This window comes from Lactuca sativa, chromosome 4, assembly GCF_002870075.4.
Source record: "Lactuca sativa cultivar Salinas chromosome 4, Lsat_Salinas_v11, whole genome shotgun sequence".
NCBI classification, from domain to species: Eukaryota; Viridiplantae; Streptophyta; class Magnoliopsida; order Asterales; family Asteraceae; genus Lactuca; species Lactuca sativa.
The window spans coordinates 125,253,821-125,275,679 of record NC_056626.2 but is presented as its reverse complement, the minus strand read 5'-3'; the positions used below and the strand labels follow the sequence as shown (position 1 = coordinate 125,275,679).

Genomic DNA, 21,859 nt, shown 5'->3' with positions numbered 1-21,859 from the left:
AAGACGTAAGAGCAGCATGAGGAGCACTTACGAGAGGTGTTAGATACCCTGAGGAGGGAGAGCTTGTATGCCAAGTTCTCCAAGTGCAAGTTCTGGTTGTGCAGGTGTAATTTCTTGGGCACCTTGTCAACCAGAAAGGGATTTTGGTTGACCTGGCCAAGGTGGAGGCCGTGATGAGATGGGAGGTTCCGAAGTCTCCATCTAAGATTCAGAGTTTCCTGGGATTAGCAGGCTATTATCGGAGATTCATTCAGGATTTCTCCAAGATAGTCGTCCCCTTGACTCGGCTGAAGAAGAAAGCCGTTGCATTTCGCTGGGGGCCTAAGCAGCAGGTAGCATTCGAGACTTTGAGATAGAGGCTATGCAAGGCACCGATCCTCGCCCTGCCAGAGGGCATGGAGGATTTTATAGTGTACTGCGATGCATACATTTCGGGTTTGGGAGCAGTACTGATGCAGAGAGGGCACGTTATCGCCTATGCCTTGAGGCAGCTGAAACCTCACGAAGCGAACTACCTGATGCATGATCTGGAGTTCGGGGCGGTCGTCTTTGCTCTCAAGATTTGGCGACATTACCTCTATGGGGTCCGTGGTACTATTTACACGGATCACAAGAGTTTGAGGTACCTCATAGATCAGCCGAATTTGAACATGAGGCAGCTTCGGTGGCTTGATGTGGTGAAGGATTACGATTATGAGATCCTCTAGCACCCAGGGAAGGCAAATGTGGTGACCGATGCTCTTATCCACAAGGCTACCCCGATCAGAGATATTTGCCTGCGGATGACAGTAGTGACTCCACTGTTGGGGCAAATCCAAGAGGCCCAGTAGGAGGTGATGAAGGAGGAGCATCGGAAGAGCGAGCATATTGTAATGAAGGTTCCTCCTTCGACTATGATAGTCGTGGGTTGTTGACTCTACACCGTAGGGTGTGGGTCCCATATCATGGAGGTGTGCGCCGGGTGCTGATGGAGGAGGCGCACAAATTCAGGTTTTCCATTCATCCAAGAGCGAAGAATATGTATAGGGATCTCTGTAACGCCCGCAAATCTGGGCTAGTCAAATTAAAGGCAATAGGGGTCGAAAACGACTTTTTAACAAAAGATTATTTAGAATAAATAATCTTAATCAAGTTGTAGAGTATGTTACAAGGTTTTCGTACATATAAAGAACGCCGAAAACCGAGTTATAACGAAGAAGTTATGACCCGTTGAAGTTTCGCGACGGAACCGGCACGATACCGGGAAGCGTAAATAGTGAATTTACGATAGAGCGAGATTTAGCCTTAGCGATCTAAACGAAAGTCGTAGAATATGTTAAAATAAGAACATCGATAAAAAGAACGCCCAAATCTGACTTCGTATGAGGAAGTTATGATTTTTCTAAGATTTAGCATAACAGTGCACAGCCTGAAATCTGAATTTTAGATCGGTCGATTTTTAGCCAACGGGATCTAAATGAAAGTTGTAGTACTCGTAAATACCAACGCGTGGATATAAAGAACGTCGATAATAGAGCTCGTATGCAAAAGTTATGGACGAAGCTTAGTCCCTACTTTTCGAGCGCGGCGAAATCGATACAGTTTTGTAAATACGAGATAGAATGAGAATTAGCCAACGAAGTCTAAATGAGAGTTGAAGATCTCATTAATAGGAACTCAACGGTAAAAAGACAGACAAAATCGGAACTCGTATGCGAAAGTTATGGACGAAGCTTAGTCCCTACTTTTCGAGCGCGACGAATTCGATACAGTTTTGTAAATCCGAGATAGAATGAGAATTAGCCAACGAGGTCTAAATGAAAGTTGAAGATCTCATTAATAGGAGCTCAACGGTAAAAAGACAGACAAAAACGGAGCTCGTATGCAAAAGTTACGGACGAAGCTTAGAGACTACTTTACTATAAAACTCCTATAAATACAAGGGTAAACTCCTCATATTTTCTTCACACCATAAGCCTCTCTTTCTCTCTCTAACTTCTCTCTAGCCTCCCTAAACCCCTCCCAAGTCTACGGAACCTCCCTAGCACGAGAAGAAATCCCCGGAGCGCCCGACGGCTCCGAGAAGAAAAGCTTTCGGCTTGGAAACGCTGCTCCAGCGAAGCCCGGTTTTTAATAAAAACTCGCTGTAAGTGAGCTACGCCTATACTATATTTAATATAGATTTTATTTAATTATAGTAACATTATTAGGACCTTAAAATAATTATTTGGGCTATTATTATGAGTTATATTGAGTGTTATTTAACGCTTATATAATAGTAATAATAGCTAGACTATTAATTAGTCGTGGTTAACGTTAAAAACTAAACCCTAGTGGTATTGATACTAGGTTTTGTCGAGGAAAATTGTTTTGAGATAACGAAGTGCTGTCTGAGTTCGGAATCACCACCTAATCAGGTGAGTGCATGGTCTCTTTCATCTTACACATAGATATGAAATATTTTAATATAAATTACGTGTTATGTGTGCATATTGTCTGAATACTTGTTGTCTATGCTGGTGAAAGATTTTTATACATGTTTTAAATGATGTAAACTGTATAAAGTATTTTATATCTACAAAATATGTTGGGTAAAACATGAGTAGATGAATGATGATGGATAAAAGCTGAAATAGAGGAACATTAGTAGTACGGACCTAGTGCCCTATAGGTATACATTGGCAGCAGTGGACCTAGTACCCTATAGATGAGCACTGGCAGCTGCGCCACAACCCGTAGATGATTTAGATCTACGGTAAACGTCCTAGCAGCTGCGCTCTAAGGATAGTATCGGCAGTTGCGCCTAATAGGGAGCCTTATGACCATGACAGTAGTGTTTAAAGGTCAATACCGGCAGAAGCGCCTCATAGAAAATGTCCTAATTCTGGCAGCTGAGCCTAAGTAACAATATTAGCAGCTGCGCTTGACCAATGTGTCATTGGCAACAATGGACTTCATGTTGTTTCCTTAGGATGATCCTTAGGAATGAATGAATGAGAAATAGCTGATTCTTAGGGTAGATCCTTAAGAATAAAGAAGATAATGGGGATGGGTAATTGGGTTGATTGTTTGATTGTTTAAACATAATAATTATATTATTGTGGGTTGAAAACCCTATGTACTCACCAGGTTTCCCAACCTGACCCACTCAGTTTATTTATATCACAGGTGTTGATATGAAGTGACATTACACTGAGAGATTTAAAGAGATGTAGATCACTAGTGTAAATAATTGTAAGTTCTGTTTATGCTTATGTTTCTGTATTAACGATGACATCCCAAACGTTTTAAAATGAAATAAATACGTTTCTTCGAAAATGTTTTAATAACGTATTTACCATGTTTTTCTGGGAACAAATTCCGCAACATTTTTATAAAATGAAGTACTCTGATTTTTATAAAGCATAAACAACATCGGTCTTTTCTGGCCGTGAAAATGGGGATGTCACAGTTGGTATCAGAGCATTAGTTTAAGCGAACTAGGAATATGGATTTATTTCTAGATTAAACTTAGAATGCTAAGCGATGATTGTGAGGTGTGAGCACTAGCTTATTTTAGGAATTATGCCTAAAATGCTTTTATGTGCTAAATGCTTTATGCCTTATATGCTGTTATTTATTCGGATCTATGGTCTGTTGCCGACCGGATCTGGAAACCTTATATGTTTAGGATTCTAAACGTACGACTACGATATTAGAACTAGCATGTAAACGTTTCGGAGTGATAAGGATGATTTAAACGTCAATCCTAAGTAAAGGTCTAGATTCACCTTATTCGGTGTATAGATCAAGATGGCAAGGACCCGTAGCGGAAACGTGAATGCAAATGAGAATAGGAACCAACCCCTAGTGGTTCAGCAAATACCTGTTGTAGAAGAAGTTGCACCTGAGCCAGTCACGATGGCTAGAGTTCAAGCCATGATTCGGGCTATGCTAACTGAATAAAGGGAAGAAATGAGGAGGATGTCGAATAGGGACGAACCTACTATGCACACTGAGCAACCCGAGCTGATTCCCGAGCAATCGGAGGAAGGGAACTACAGTTGCCAAGTGAGTCAAGTGGGGACTCAAGATGGCTTGGAGAGGAGAAACGACAAGGATGGGCGAATGTACAAGAATTTCTTGGGTGCGAAACCACCAAGTCTCTCAGGAAGCCCAAAGCCTGTTGAGATTATGGATTGGATCTCCGAGATGGAAATGGTGTTTGAGAGCTGCGACTGTAGCAAGAAACAGAAGAATGTCTTCGCCGTAAGACAACTGAAAACTGGAGTCTTGAGCTGGTGGAAGCTATTGGCAGATACGATGCCACGAGGAGAAGCCTTAAGGATGTCATGGGAAGAGTTCTTGGAACAGTTGAAAATGCAGTACTGCTCGGAGATAGATCTGATAGACCTAAACAACGAGTTTCAGAACCTGAAGAAAGGGAAGATGAGTGTTGATGAGTATGCCACCGCATTCACCAAGAGGATGAAGCTATTCCCCTACTTGGTGCCTTCTAAACTCTCCAAGATTGATAGGTTTGCTAACGGACTGCCCACTGACTTTGGCCCAATGGTCAAAATGGCAACTACCTTGAAAACAGCTGTTAGGGAAGCTAAGAACGTAGAGGCCCAGGTAAGAGAAAAGGGTCTAGAAAAAGCTAAGTCAGGAGAGAAGCGGAAGTTTGAAGGATCTTCAAGGTCCAAAAAGGAAAGCAAGACTACCCAAAGAGAGAGGGGGCTACAAAGCCATATGTGCCACCAAAGCAAAAGGCGAGAACATTTCAAATGATCCTTGACGAAGCAGATGACAATGCGAAGATTCAGGAGTTAACGCTTGACATCCAAGGATCGAGTTATGGAGTAATCGTGTAGATAGTGCCTCGCGATGTAGCCTATTAGGGGCATAGTTTAGGGTGAACTTGAACACCTATGTAAACATTTTAAGGAATAATATAAAACCTTTGTTTTGATATTTGATGTGTTAAACTGTTATGTGATTTTCTTGTATGGTGACTTGGAAAACTGCGAGACAATACTTGGGACGGGTATGAGTAGGTGTGGATGGTAGTAGAGGCCTATACTACCGGAAGCACAGGACTCACACTTGGATCAGGGAAAGTCACAAGGTTACCAAGAAGCTAGTAATTGATTTCGTTTTATTCAAGTGTGTTGTTACCATCGTTTCGGTAATGACTAAGAAGATTGTTGATATTCCGACCCTAGTGGTCATATCGAATCGAGTCCGACTATGATGAGTATGTTGTGTGGTTCAGAGAACCAAGTTTGATGTAGCGTCCGACTTAAACCAAACGGTTGAAATCAAAGCGATCAATAGAAGTATCACACTCGTTGTTAAAGAAGTTGGTGGCTAGAAATGCCTAATGTTAAAGTGTGATTATATCACATTAGAAAATGAAGGAAGGCATAGTCCGTTTTAGAATTTAACTCTAAGAGACCTAAGTCTAAGTGTTGCAACATACGATGATAGGTCATTAGAATATGATACATCGATCTATAGTAGTAATAAAAGAACTTATCTCAAGTCCGTATCCAGCAAGGATCGAGATTGTGACTTGAAGGTCATAATTTGGAGTCTAACCTGAGGTAGAGAGCAGGTGCACGATCGAGTACTCTTACAGTCAATGAGTTTAAGAGATAGAATCGAAGGAATGTAGAAGTTATAATTATTACCTAGGATGAAGAGATGACGTATGGAGTCATTATATGACCCTGTTTCGTTGATGATTCCGGGACGTAATCATCCTAAGGGGGAGATAATTGTAACGCCCGCAAATCTGGGCTAGTCAAATTAGAGGCAATAGGGGTCGAAAACGACTTTTCGACAAAAGATTATTTAGAATAAATAATCTTAATCAAGTTGTGGAGTATGTTACAAGGTTTTCGTACATATAAAGAACGCCGAAAACCGAGTTATAACGAAGAAGTTATGACCCGTTGAAGTTTCGCGACGGAACCGGCACGATACCGGGAAGCGTAAATAGTGAATTTACGATAGAGCGAGATTTAGCCTTAGCGATCTAAACGAAAGTCGTAGAACATGTTAAAATAAGAACATCGATAAAAAGAACGCCCAAATCTGACTTCGTATGAGGAAGTTATGATTTTTCTAAGATTTAGCATAGCAGTGCACAGCCCGAAATCTGAATTTTAGATCGGTCGATTTTTAGCCGACGGGATCTAAATGAAAGTTGTAGTACTCGTAAATACCAACGCGTGGATATAAAGAACGTCGATAATAGAGCTCGTATGCAAAAGTTATGGACGAAGCTTAGTCCCTACTTTTCGAGCGCGGCGAAATCGATACAGTTTTGTAAATACGAGATAGAATGAGAATTAGCCAACGAGGTCTAAATGAGAGTTGAAGATCTCATTAATAGGAACTCAACGGTAAAAAGACAGACAAAATCGGAACTCGTATGCGAAAGTTATGGACGAAGCTTAGTCCCTACTTTTCGAGCGCGACGAATTCGATACAGTTTTGTAAATCCGAGATAGAATGAGAATTAGCCAACGAGGTCTAAATGAAAGTTGAAGATCTCATTAATAGGAACTCAACAGTAAAAAGACAGACAAAAACGGAGCTCGTATGCAAAAGTTACGGACGAAGCTTAGAGACTACTTTACTATAAAACTCCTATAAATACAAGGGTAAACTCCTCATATTTTCTTCACACCATAAGCCTCTCTTTCTCTCTCTAACTTCTCTCTAGCCTCCCTAAACCCCTCCCAAGTCTACGGAACCTCCCTAGCACGAGAAGAAAGCCTCGGAGCGCCCGACGGCTCCGAGAAGAAAAGCTTTCGGCTTGGAAACGCTGCTCTAGCGAAGCCCGGTTTTTAATAAAAACTCGCTGTAAGTGAGCTACGCCTATACTATATTTAATATAGATTTTATTTAATTATAGTAACATTATTAGGACCTTAAAATAATTATTTGGGCTATTATTATGAGTTATATTGAGTGTTATTTAACGCTTATATAATAGTAATAATAGCTAGACTATTAATTAGTCATGGTTAACGTTAAAAACTAAACCCTAGTGGTATTGATACTAGGTTTTGTCGAGGAAAATTGTTTTGAGATAACGAAGTGCTGTCTGAGTTCGGAATCACCACCTAATCAGGTGAGTGCATGGTCTCTTTCATCTTACACATAGATATGAAGTATTTTAATATAAATTACGTGTTATGTGTGCATATTGTCTGAATACTTGTTGTCTATGCTGGTGAAAGATTTTTATACATGTTTTAAATGATGTAAACTGTATAAAGTATTTTATATCTACAAAATATGTTGGGTAAAACATGGGTAGATGAATGATGATGGATAAAAGCTGAAATAGAGGAACATTAGTAGTACGGACCTAGTGCCCTATAGGTATACATTGGCAGCAGTGGACCTAGTACCCTATAGATGAGCACTGGCAGCTGCGCCACAACCCGTAGATGATTTAGATCTACGGTAAACGTCCTAGCAGCTGCGCTCTAAGGATAGTATCGGCAGTTGCGCCTAATAGGGAGCCTTATGACCATGACAGTAGTGTTTAAAGGTCAATACCGGCAGAAGCGCCTCATAGAAAATGTCCTAATTCTGGCAGCTGAGCCTAAGTGACAATATTAGCAGCTGCGCTTGACCAATGTGTCATTGGCAACAATGGACTTCATGTTGTTTCCTTAGGATGATCCTTAGGAATGAATGAATGAGAAATAGCTGATTCTTAGGGTAGATCCTTAAGAATAAAGAAGATAATGGGGATGGGTAATTGGGTTGATTGTTTGATTGTTTAAACATAATAATTATATTATTGTGGGTTGAAAACCCTATGTACTCACCAGGTTTCCCAACCTGACCCACTCAGTTTATTTATATCACAGGTGTTGATATGAAGTGACATTACACTGAGAGATTTAAAGAGATGTAGATCACTAGTGTAAATAATTGTAAGTTCTGTTTATGCTTATGTTTCTGTATTAACGATGACATCCCAAACGTTTTAAAATGAAATAAATACGTTTCTTCGAAAATGTTTTAATAACGTATTTACCATGTTTTTCTGGGAACAAATTCCGCAACATTTTTATAAAATGAAGTACTCTGATTTTTATATAGCATAAACAACATCGGTCTTTTCTAGCCGTGAAAATGGGGATGTCACAATCTCTGTCCTGATTATTGGTGGCTCTGCATGAAGCGGGATGTAGCCTGGTACGTCGAGAGATGCCTGACCTGCAGGAAGGTCAAGGCAGAGCACCAGAGACCTCACAGAAAGACGCACCTGTTGGACATCCCCATGTGGAAATGGGAAGATGTTACTATGGATTTCATCACCAAGATGCCCAGGACCGAACGAGGATTAGATTCGATGTGGGTCATCGTGGATCGGTTGACTAAGAGTGCCCATTTCATACAGATCTAGGAGAACATATTGGCCGAGAAGTTGGCCGACTTCTCCATACGGGAGGTTGTGGCCCGACACGGAGTACCAGTCTTCGTGATTTCTGACAGAGACGTGAGGTTTACTTCCAGATTCTGGAAGAAATTTTACGACGAGTTGGGTACTCGTCTGCATTTTAGCACCGCCTTCCACCCGCAGCGGATGGTCAGAGCGAGCGGTCCATCCAAACATTGGGGGATATGCTACGGGCCTGTGTATTAGACTTCGGTGGTAGTTGGGATAACTATCTCCCTTTGGCTGATTTCTCCTACAACAACAGCTATCACACGAGTATTGACCGATATGTTAGGGCGAGGTTAGACAGTGGGTCATGGGGAGCACTGAAGTGGTGCTCAAGACGATAGAGAGGATTCAGCAGGTTCGGAGCAGGTTTCAGATTGCTCAGAGTTGGCAGAAAAGTTATGCCGACAAGCATCATTCAGACTTGGAGTTCCAGATCGAAGATATGGTCCTCCTGAAGTGTCACCTTGGAAAGGTGTCATCCGATTCAGGAAGTAGGGCAAGTTGGGCCCCAGGTACATTGGGCCTTTTTGAGTTGCAGCATGGGCGGGCTAGGTGGCATATAGGTTGGATCTGCCAGCCGAGCATAGCCAGATTCATAGTACTTTCCATGTCTCCCAGCTATGGACGTGCCTGGTAGACGACTCTACGGTGGTACCTCTTGAGGATATTCAGGTGGATGACAACCTGAACTACATCAAGAGACCGATAGGCATTCTAGATAGGAAGACGAAGGCACTAAGGAACAAGGATGTGGAGCTGGTGAAGGTACAGTGGCAGCACCGTAAGGGCTCAGAATGGACTTGGGAGCCGAAGGACGAGATGAGGGAGCACTACACCGAGCTTTTTTCGGATTCAGCAGCAGACTTCGAGGACGAAGTCTAAAATAAGTGGGGGAGATTTTTAACACCCGGTTCCTGGTACGTATTTAAATTCAAGTAATTTCATGTTTTGCTCTGGGACTCGGCGATTTGGAGGTCCAACACATCGAGTAGACTCGATTTTGATTGGGAGGTTTAGTGACCTACTTTACGAGTTGGGGGACCGACTTGATGAGTAGAAGCTATTTGGATGAAACCCTAATATTTAGGGTTTGCACCCTATTTAAACAACTTATCTCATCCCAAACCAGCCTCCATCGTCCCTCTCACTTCCAGAAGACTATAAACTAAAACCCTAGCCTTGTTTGAGTGTTCTTAAGCCATTTTTGTGCATTTTTAGTGGCTGTGAAGCTTGAGAAGGAGGAAGGAGCTTCAGAGTTCAAGTTGAAGCTAGTAGATCCAGAGTTTGTGTTCCAATTCTAGCTCATTTGACGTAAAAAGCTTCAACCTTGACTTTCCACTTGTTAGATCCTCATTAGGGCTTGAATCTTGTCATTTTTGGGGCATTTCTAAGTCATTTTCGGGTTTAGGGCATTATATAGAGGAATAAATTTAGATCTGGAACATAGGAGGGTTCTCATGGCATAAGGGTGTCAACTTTACTGCCATAGGAGCCCCATGTGTCTTGAAGACTCCATTTTAGGGCCTTTTGAGCTAATGTCCCATGCATGAACGTAAAGTTTGTAACTTTACGTATAATCTGGACCCTAGGATGTTAGATCTATGATTTAGATGCTTTGAGACCCACTGAAATCGACTTTATAGTTTTAGACAAAGAGGGGCTCGATGAGTCGTTCATGGGACTTTGCGATTCGGGTCGTATTTCCCCATCAAATCCATCTGTTAATGGACCAGATGCTAAGATAGAAGAACATTCAGCTTTCTAGGACTCATTAGGGACCTGGAAATCATGGAACTCGACAAGTATATGTGCGAACTCGGCGAGTTCAAGGCAATGTCCCAACCACTTGAAGACGGACTCGACGAGTTCAAGGAGAACTCGACTAGTCATAGAATAACCACCTTCATACGGATGAGGATGAACTCGGTGAGTCAGTTGAAGAAGGTTTCGATGATCGTTTGAAGGTTAACTCGTCGAGCTCTTACCCTCCAGCAGAAGTGGGTCTAAGGCACCAAGGCTGGCCCACTAGTAGTTGATTATAGTTGAAGTGATTGTCTTTGTGATAATCGTCTTCTTTGCTACCACCTGGTATGTTTATATGTTATCATGATACATTATATGTGATAGTGGTAGTAATAAGGGGAATAGTCCTCGATTACTGGACGACAAGACCAAAGGGGTACTTTAGTACCAACCGTGCTAGACAGTATGATTTTGTTTTGTCAGTATGCGATGGTATTGGGGGGTGAAATAGTACCCGTAACCGATTGAGATAAACCGTAGGGGTAGATCGGACTCCCCAGTATGTCTGATAGGGGTAGGTTAGGCATCCTGATATGCCTAGCAGGGTAGGTTGGGCACACAAATTTTCCTGAAAATATGTTTATAGTAGGTTATGTGGTATGGTGGGGGAACTCACTAAGCTTCGTGCTTACAGTTTTCAGTTTTGTTTCAGGTACCTCTTCGCCAAAGGGGAAGGAGCTGACGCGGTAGCAGCGCATCACATACATACACTCGATTCAGCATTTTGAGATCTATGGGATTGTACTCTGATTTTATTATTGTTCGATGTAATGATTTTGAGACATGTTTATTATGGTTTGAGTAAATTACACAAATAGTCCCTAAGGTTTAGGTAATTTACACGTTTGGTCCCCAACTTAGTTTTTTAACTCGGAACTTCCCTACTGTTTCTTTTTGTTACGCTTTTGGTCCCTGTCTTACCTAAAAAGATTATTTTGCCCATGATTTTTTAATTTATTTAAATAACACACCCCCAACCCCACCCTTCATCTTACCATACCTACCTCATCATTTTTCCCTATTTAAATAATAGTCTTTTTATGTAAGATAGGGAGCAAGCGCGTAACAAAAACAACCTGTAGGGACCAAGTGTGTAATAAAAACAAACAGTAGGGACCTTCCGAATTAAAAAAATAAGTTAGGGACCAAACGTGCAAATTACCCAAACCATAGGGACCATTCGTGTAATTTACTCCTATGGTTTTATGGATTATTATGATATCGACAATGTTTTTAAAAAATGGTTTTATAAGTTAATTGATTAAAAACGAAATTTTTGGACTCGAATTTGGGATGTTATAGTTGTCCTCACTATGCTCAAGGGTCTAAGGCACCAAGGCTGACCTTTTGCATTATTATTCGGATTAGTTGCTGTTATGAGATGTTAGATCGATATCCTGGTAGATAGGATGGTTATGTTTAGTGACCTGTAGTTTGGTCTGACTGTCTATATGCTGGTAGGAGATTACCTATGTATGTGCACATGATTGATTGGTAGTTGAGGGTATTCCATCCCGAGGATGATAGGACCCTAGTATGTTGTCTCTATAGACTGTTTTATGATTATCTGATATATGTGCACATGTTTGATTGGTTATGGGGCATTGCAACCCGATGGTTGTGGGCCTAGAGTATTCTATCTTGAGGATGACTGGACTCGTTATGTGTGATTATCTACTGTAAATGTATTGTGTGTGGGCATTCCAACCCGATGGTTATGGGCCGAGAGTATTCCATCCCAAGGATGACTGGACTCATACTACGTGGGCATTCCAACCTGATGGTTGTAGGCCTGGGGTATTCCATCCCGATAAATGATTGGACCCATAGTATCTGTTATATATGTATTGTGTGTGTGGGCATTCCAAACCAATGGTTATGGGCTAAGAGTATTCCATCCTGAGGATGATTGGATCCGTAGTAGGTGGGCATTCCAACCCAATGGTTGAGGGCCTGGGGTATTCCAATCCGATGGTTGATTTGATCCATTGTATGTTGGCATTCCAACCCAATGGTTGAGGGGTCTGTGGTATTCCATCCCAATGGATGATTGGACCCATAGTATGTTGTTTGTTATTGTATGTGTATTGTTGTTGTATAGGTATTTTGGGGGTAACTCACTAAGACTTTGAGCTAACATTTACCGATTATTGTTTCAGGTACAACAGATGACCGCGGGAAGGCGAAGGCGTGACCGTACACTTCCTCGATTTATGATCATGATTTCTGGGAACTCTGATATGAAACTATTTAGAAAACACTTTGTAATAATTAATAATTTTAATTGGTTTAAAAAGTTTTAAATTGGCTTGAATTTTTATGGATGTTACAGTCCAGTTGATCTATAAAACTCAAAAGTGTTGGTTTTTCTAGTTATTCACATTTGGGGATGGATTCTAGTCGTCCATGTCCAACATATTGAAGTAAATCCATACACATGGTCATCGGTGAAGTTAAGAAATTCTATATGGGGTTTTAACTTAATGAAATGGTGGATCATCATTTGAGCCATTTAAATTCAAAGTTAAACATGGATTAGTGATAGGTTTTAAGTGTGGCTTCAACGGTTCCACATCCAAATTAGTGGAGAAAATCCACTCTAGTGGTTCTTTATGGAGCTTTGAAGATTTTAATTATGAATATGTGGGTCATCCCTCTAATTGATGGATCGATATTGTTAATGATGTTAATTAGGATGGATTTATATATTTAAACAAAGTGTTAGACCCTTTGTAACAAAGTTTTAGACCCTTTATGCTATTTCTTTGACCTTATGGTCCAATAAAGTTTGTGTATTGATCATAAATCAACCATGCAAGAGTTTTCTAGGTCATCTGGTCCCTTTTTGGGTTAGGGTTTTAGATCTAGGATTTTAAAGGCTAGAGAAGGTATAAAGTTGGAAGCTTTATGCATAACCTTAATCGATCCAAATATGAGCTTTGGAGCTCTGAAAATAAGAATTAAGTGCTTAATGAATTAAGTTGGTCATGACGTTACCATGACGTGGCAATGTTGTTGCCACGACGTAGCGGCGATGGATTTTACGACTGTTCTGGCGTTTAGCCACCACGACATGGTCATGATGTTGACCATGCCATGGTGACTCGATTGTTGACTTTTGACCGTTGCCTTCTTGCCCAAGTTTGACTTGAGGTCAAACTTTAGGGTTCATGCCTTAGATTGAGGATTTCTCTTTATTTGGCTAAATGGGTGTGGCACTGATTTATTTATAATGTCCCAAAAATATTATGTAACTTCCCCAAAATTAAGACTAAAAATTTTGATTTTTAAATTAATAAAACCATTATCCAAAACAATATCATAAAAACCATAGTGAATCAGAGTGTGTCAATAACATCCAAGTACATCAAAGTCATGTAAAATGTGGGACAATGTGGTGTGTGCAATGCAATCATCCCGAGCTCTTCCCTTTCGAACCCGAAGTACCTGAAACATAAACTAAAAACCATAAGTGTAAATCTTAGTGAATTCCCCAAAATACCATATACCATACATATCAAACATATAATAGGCCCCGCTAGTCATCAGGCCCCGCTCGACATTGAGCCCCGCTCGGAACAGATCTGTCAGTCATCAATCCCCGCTCGGTATACATACAAATACATAAACACATGCAAAAAGCACAAAGATAAATAGCATAAAATATAATCATCAGGCCCTACCTGATAAACATATCAGAAAACATACATGAAAAGTCACACACACAATCCTAATCATAATAAACCATGGGTCGGCATTGGTGCCTTCGACCTGCAAAATACAGTGGCGAAACTCACCTTAATAAGAAGAAAGGAAATCACGTGCCCGAACCTACTGCACAACGGCTCCTCACACTAAACACAATCAATACCATTCCTTATTACATTCTTAAGGTCAAACTCATAAGACATGAGACCCAATAATGGCCCAAGCCAAAACTAGGCCCACTAATGGCCAAACCTAATTAGAGAGTCCTAAGGCCGAAAGAATAACCTATCTTCCTAAAAGGTAAAAAAACCATTTTACCCTTCCCAAAACTGGTCCAACAACTCATGACCCAATTCCCAAAAGGCTTAGGACCCGAAAGGCCCAAAATGGATTCCCTGGGGAGTACGCCCCACGTACTAGAAATGTATGCCTCACGTACCGACTACCGAAGCACAATGTACAAGTTCTCGATGCACAGTTCACACATTAAACTGAGTGTACTCCTACGTACGCCCAACGTACTCGTCAGACGCCAAAAATCACCATTAAGCCCTTAATGGTTAAGAACAGGGCACCCAAACCCAAATCTGAGCCTAAAGAGATGTCTTAAGTCATAAAGTTCCTGACTTTATGACTTTGCATGGCTTAATGAAACCTAATTATTGTTTTATCCATACTAAGAACACTAATTCATGCATGCCTACATAAAAAACCCTCAAGATGACATTTTTATGACTTAATAACTCAACAAGGACCAAATATAAGGCTCAAAGGTCATGGAGTAGCATTTACTCACAAGATAAACAACCTTGGGACTAAAACAAGATAAAATATCACCCAATACTAGATCTACACTAGAGAACTATAAATTTTGAAGCTTTATACCTCCAAAAGGTAGATCAAGATGCACAAATCCTGGATTCATAAGCTTCAAGCAATCTCACACTTCTCCAAGAAGCTCATTCTTCTTCCATGAGCACCAAAATGTACGAAATCACACCAAAAGCAAGAATCACAACAAATGAGGCTAGAGTTTCATTTCTAGTGTTAAATAAGATGGAGGCTGACGGTAGAAGGGTTTGGAGTTGAGTTAAGGTTATTAAATAGGGTCCAAGACCCTAAATTAGGGTTTGCATCTGGCTAGAGTATGCCCTACATACTTCCAGTACGCCCCGCATACTCCATAAGGTGGTCGCGATCCTCCTACCTGATATGCCCAACGTACTCCCTATGTATGTCCATCGTACTAGGCTTAGCCTTAAAGCTACCAAACTTACGAAAGCCATAACTTCTTCGTTCTAAATCCTTTTTCGACTATCCTTATATCACAGAAAGGTAATGAGAATCTCTACACTTCTATCAACTCTCCCTTGCCATAAAACTTCTCGAACTAAAATCCAAAATTCTTAAAAGGGCCGAACTGCCGCTTTACCGATAAACCCTTGGACTCCAAAACACAAACTGAACTCTCATATCATCTAACCTACATTATCCACCCTCAAAGGGGTCTAAGTGTCTCTTTCCCAAAGGCCCTAAGCCTTATTATAACCAATATTTGGGTCACAACCCCGAAATATGAAACGAAATAGGGTGTTACAACTCTCCCCCACTTAAATTAGATCTTTGTCCTCAAAATCATTACTTACTACTTCCTTTGCTGCTAGTCGATCCTGCCCAAACTTCCTGAAATCCAATTAAGACTGAAGAATCATCCCATACCGAACCCGTCTCCCAAACCTGCCATCCAAGCCTCATCTTGGTAGAAGTTGCTTATACCTCTGAAATAATGAACCTTAACCCTCTACCCTCAACCCAAAAGAAGGAAGCCCAGTTTCCCTGCCTGAGAACTAAAACAACTACCTTACTCTTGCCAACCGGAAGACCTCATAACACAATGAAGACCACTCAAAGCAGGAACTTCCCAAAAACATGGACCCATCAATTTAAACCCTAAAAGATTATTCCCTAGGACTACTGCTCATTCATTCATCACACTCAACCCCAGTCCCTGACTAGGAATACTATTCTGCTATGCAGAATGCTCAAAATATACCGATAGTGAATTACACCAAGTCCCCAATTTGGAGGTTACGCCTAACACCCTCAAATACGTGCTTGACTTCCTAACAAGTCATCACCAACCTGCAAATCCCGTGAGCATAATGATAGTCAATCCAAAAGTTCTTATGCTGTATCCAAATCCAATGTTAGCTCAGGTGTACCCCTACTTGATGAATTGCTTGAGAAATTCACAATAGACTTCATGGCTCGAGATTCCATAACCGATGCCCAACATTGGCAACCAAACTCCTGATAAACATTTATCAAGCAACCAAAGTTCACAATGCAAACACTCTGCAAGCGGCTATTGGTGCACAACTATCATTCCTAATAACCTTTAACTGCCCACATGATCCAAACTGGATGGTCACTAAATCTCCCGAATCCCATAATGCACTAACACCCAAATAAGCCAAGAAGTCTAACAATCCGAGACCTAAGAGTCTCAATCAAAAGAATATCATGTCTTACCCATATAAATCATACAACCACTAGTTCATGATACATCACGACACCTGCTATCCACTAAAAGATAAGCTCATGGTACTAAACCGATCTTGCCGTCATCACATCCATAGCATGAAGACTCACGACTAGAACCACAATGACCTAAAGATACCCAACCATCAGTCCACCAACTTATAAGAAACCAAACAAAATCCCAATCAATTCTATTCGCACACAACATGGGCTATACTTTTCTATCACGCACAATTCCTTTTACAACACAGACTGATATCAATGCAAAACTAAACAAAAACATAGTCGCACATAGCCAGAGGGTGATATAGATGGTTACATGCTTGTTCCGTTTCGAAGTCTATAAACCACATGATAATCGTGCTAATAATACTTACCAAGCGGTCTCATTTTATCTTACTTAGACCACTTGCACCCCTCATGACCATAATCGAGGCACTACCATAATGTACACCCCCAAGGGCGACACATAACCAACCCCGAATTTACCGCACTCCTTCATCCTCACACCCTTACCCAAAGGGTGAACTACCAACATATTTAATGGAATGACAACCTCAACCTTTAATAGACATATCCTCATGAACGATCGATACAAGATCCCACACCTTGGTTGAAGCTAAACATATTCCACCAACACGTAACTAGCTCGAAAAAACTTCCAAGGTGATCTAGAAATGTTGCCAAAACTTGAGCCAACTATACACCAAAATTCCACACCACAATTAAGGGTAAGCATACCCATATTCCAAAGAAAATATAAAGCATACTAAACTTGATGATAAGTTGACACATCTATTGAAATTCAACTGACACAACTTGACACTTTCGATGAACCTCCACTTTTGATGATGAACGAAAATACCAACGATCGAGAATGCATTAACAACTAACCCAATAACCCAATACACTACTTAAACAAAACAAATGTGAGACTAAACATACCAAACTCTAAATTTGATTTATCAATCAATACTGCCCACCATAGAACAGGGATATCAATGTATACAACGAGTTGAGGAGTCCCTCAGCACTCGATGCTCAACCTGAGCGTCCCAAATGCCTCTTGATCTATTCAGCGACATTCTAAAAGGAACCACTGGCTACAACAATCTCCTTATCCAACCTCTTCTTTTTTGTGAAGATGACTCTTGCATTCCTGAACACATACATCTGGTGATAACTTGCTCTGCACCTCCATCTTGACCAAATCCTGAAACAAAGTTCCACATACCGGAACCACAAATCCATAAGACCCATTCTTCTAAAATCATAAACTCAAACATAGTAATGATCCTTCAACCAAAATAGCTAGTTCTAACCCCCTTAGGGTTTTAACTACTGTAACGCCTGTGTTTCCGGGCTTGCCATTTGTAGCAATGTAACAGTCTAGGTTAACCTTTGTAACCCGTTTTGAAATAATAAGATTGTATTATTTAAGTATTGTGTGTTTTGTGCTTAATTGCTTAATTATGTGGTTTGATTAATTAAGAATAAAAATAAGCGTCAAAATTTAAGTGTAAAATAAACTTAATATCTTTGAATAATGTTGTAGTAGTTGAAACGAGGGTTCCGAATATATATAGAACGCCCAAATATGACTTCGTATGAGGAACTTATGATTTATCGAAGTTTCGGCTTAGCGGTGAGCAGCCTGTTTTACTCAATTTGAGATCGAGGGGTTTTTAGCCGAAGCAATCTAAATGAGAATCGAAGATCTCATTGTTGGTATCAAAGCGATAAAAAGTTAGGCGAGAACGGACGTCAAACGAAGAAGTTATGAATTTATAACGAAAGTTTCTGTCCCGGCCTATTAAAAATAAATAATAAAAATAAAGTCGAAATTAGCCGACGGAGTCTAAACAAAAGTTGTAGAGCGTAGTCTCACCTTCGCGTGGATATAAAGAACGTTGAAAACGAAGTTCGTATTAAGAAGATATGAATTTCCGAAGTTTATTAAATATTTGGTAATTAAATATAAATGGAAATTCGGAGGCATTATCCGAAGGCGAGTCACCGGCCTAATCCGACGTACGCCCCGCGTACTCCGAAGAGTGTCGACATTTCGGATGACGCATGCAGTGACCATTTCGGAAGCAGTACGTGCTGCGTACTGCAGTACGCCCCGCATACTCCGAGGCTCCAGCCTCCTATAAATAGGATGCGAGGGCAGTCGACCCAATTGCCAATTTCTTCTCTTCTCTCTCCCGTTTTGCATCGTTTTGCGTGCCAGAAATATCCCGAAGCCTCGGTATTATTCTCGAGCCCCGAGGCAATCCCGAGATCCCAAAGATCCCGAGAAGTGCGGTTCTCGAGCCGAAGCTCTGCCCGCGAGAAGTTTGATTTTTGAAGAGATCTTCCAGATCTGCTGAGGATTTCTACTTCTGCAAGCCGTAGTGTTGTCCGATCATCTTCTGATCAAGTGAGTGTATACTACCTTTCATAAACACGATAATAATACAAGTTTGATTCGAGTGTATTAAGTATATTGTTGTTTATAAGTGTGAGTGTGTAGTTACCTTCTTCCAAATACAATAATATGAAGTATTTTAAATAAAATACGTGCTATGTGTATATATTTGGTTGTGTTATGTGTGAATGTGTATTCACTCTCTTCTATCTCATAGATATGATTTATTCTCTATGAGATATGTGCTATGTGTGTGTGTGCCTCATCTGTTATGTGGATTATGTGTTGATTAAAGCATGTTATACATGTTTTTAAACTATGTATAAAAATGTATATTTTTATCTACTAATATGCTGGGTAGAACATGGGTAGATAGTTGGTGTGTGATAAACAGATGAGAGGCCTCGTTGTTGTTTGATTTAGTCATCTAGCGGAGTTTAGATGACGACCACGGGCTATTCTAGACAGTCTTGTGGAAACATTAGCAGGTTCGCCACCTGTAGGTGTTAATGAACTCGGGTGTTCATTTGTTGTACTCCATCCCCCTCATGGTTGCCTTATTTGACTTATATTGCTGAGGTACCCCTGAAGCATGTGTTGTCGCCCAGATGAAATATTCTTAGACTAGGTCCCTTGTGTTAGTTGTTTTAGGGACATAAAGTGAGAATAACGGGAATGGGTAATTGGGTTATTGTTGGTTGGTGAAAAATTAAATATGATTATTTATTGTGGGTTGAAAACCCTATATGCTCACCAGGCTCCCAAGCCTGACCCACTCAGTTTTATTTGTATTACAGGAAGTGGCGCGAGGGCATGAGATGGATGAACCATCAGTTGTTTTGTTTACAAGTCTGTATGTGTATATATTTGTTGAATGACTTGTAATGTTATCGTTTATGCTTATTGGTCTGTATCGGAACATGACACCCCGAGTTTTGATTATATAATGAAAAATACACTTCTTTTATGAAATGCTTTGGTAAACATTGTTTTATCATGTTTTGTTTTTGGGAACAAATTCCGCAACTCTTTCAAATCAAAAGGATTTACTCTGAAAATATTTTAAAAGCATAAATGAAAAACGGTCTTTTCTGGCCGAGATTTTGGGGATGTCACAGTTGGTATCAGAGCATTAGTTTAAGCGAACAAGGAATTTGTAGGATTTCTAGACTTAAACTTAGAATGCTAAGTGAAGTTTTGAGATATGTGTCTGTTGTGTTTTAGACACGAGCACTGGTTTATTTTAGGAAAGTTTCCTAAAATGCTTTTATGTGCTAAATGTTATATGTTGGCATATATGATATTATTTGTTCGGATCTATGGTCTGTTGCCGACCGGATCTAGAAACCTTATGTGTGTAGGATTCTAAGCGTGCGTCTACGATATTAGAACTAGCATGTAAACGTTTCGGAGTGATAAGGATGATTTGATTATCTACCATGATTGAGGATCTAATTTCACCTTATTCGGTGTGTAGATCAAAATGGTGAGAACAAGAAGTGGAGTTGGAAATGCTGACGAAAACAGGAATCAACCACCAGTGATTGAACAAGTACCTATCGTAGTAGCAGCACCTGAGCCAATAACCATGGCTGGTGTGCAAATGATGATTCAGACGATGTTGGATCGTCAGATGGATGAAACTAGACGGTTGCTTCAGCAGCATCGTGAAGAACTGTCAATTCGTGTGGAGGAGCCTGAATTAAATGAAGGGCACTCGGAAGGTGGAAACTTCAGTGGGTCTATTGGTCAAGCCAACCCACCGATAGTTAGGCAAGACAACCGTGATGGAAGGAATGATGGAATGGGATGCAAGTACAAGGACTTTCTAACTTGCAAACCATCGACCTTCAATGGAAAGGAGGATCCAATTGGGGTTATGGATTGGATCTCCGAAATGGAGTTAGCCTTTATGACATGTGGCTGCAGAGGCAAGTTGCAGACTATCTATGACGTGCGACAATTCCGAGGTGGAGCCGTTCGTTGGTGGAACACTCTAGGGAAGCCGTTGAGCCCTAATGAGCCACTGCAATTGTCATGGGCAGAGTTCTTGGTGCAGTTCAAGCGCAAGTTCTGCTCGGCTCAAAATTTGTTGGAGTTGGAGAACAAGTTCCTGACATTGACGAAAGGCAGCATGTCAGTTGATGAATACACCAATAGCTTCACCGATAAGATGGAGTTTGCCTTGCGTATCGTCCCAGACGAGTTGACAAAGGTGGACCAGTATGCAAAGGGACTCCCATGGGAGTACGAGGTGCCAGTACGTCAGGCACTTACTCTAGAGGCAGCTATCTGGGCTGCCAAGTCTGTTGAGAACATGATCAAGGGAAGAACCACCGTCAAGGTTGAGGTTGGTGAGAAAAGGAAGTTTGAGGGAACATCTAGTTCCGATATAAGAAGCAAATTTTCGAAATCTGATTCAAAAAAGTTTGGAGGAAAAGGAGGCGAAGCGAAGTGGTGTGATAAGTGTAAGAAGAAGCACTTTGGGAAATGTAGCGAGGATGTGACCTGCTACAAGTGTGGGAAGGTTGGACATTTTGCCAATGAATGTCCGAACAACAAAAGGAAGTGTTTTGGTTGCAATGAAGAGGGGCATATTTTGAAAGACTGTCCGAAGAAGAAGGAGGCAGCTAGGCCCAACACTCCACCAAAGCCGAAGGCGAGAGCCTTCCAGATGACACTTGAGGCTGCGAAAGATGAAGCTGATGTCGCTTCAAGTACTTTTCTCGTAAACGAATTACCTGCTCAAATTTTGTTTGATTCTGAGCCAACTACTCCTTTATTTCGCATGAGTTTGGTAGAAAGCTATCTTTGCCTATTGATAGACTAGATGATGCTTTATTAGTCGAAGTAGCTAGTGGCAAGTTTGTACCTGTTAGCCATCGTATGAAAAACATCTTAATCGAACTTAATGGGAATAAGTTTCATGAGGAATTATTGCCTATTGAGCTTAATGGTTT

At 40.8% G+C, this 21,859-nt stretch overlaps 1 long non-coding RNA gene across 1 annotated transcript; it reads left to right on the top strand.

The window, feature by feature from the left end:
• Positions 1-7,034: 7,034 nt before the first annotated feature.
• On the top strand, positions 7,035-11,460 carry LOC128133864 (uncharacterized). Its single transcript, XR_008232176.1, has 3 exons — positions 7,035-7,102; positions 7,854-7,919; positions 10,893-11,460. It is a non-coding gene; the product is annotated as an uncharacterized LOC128133864 (long non-coding RNA).
• Positions 11,461-21,859: the final 10,399 nt, after the last annotated feature.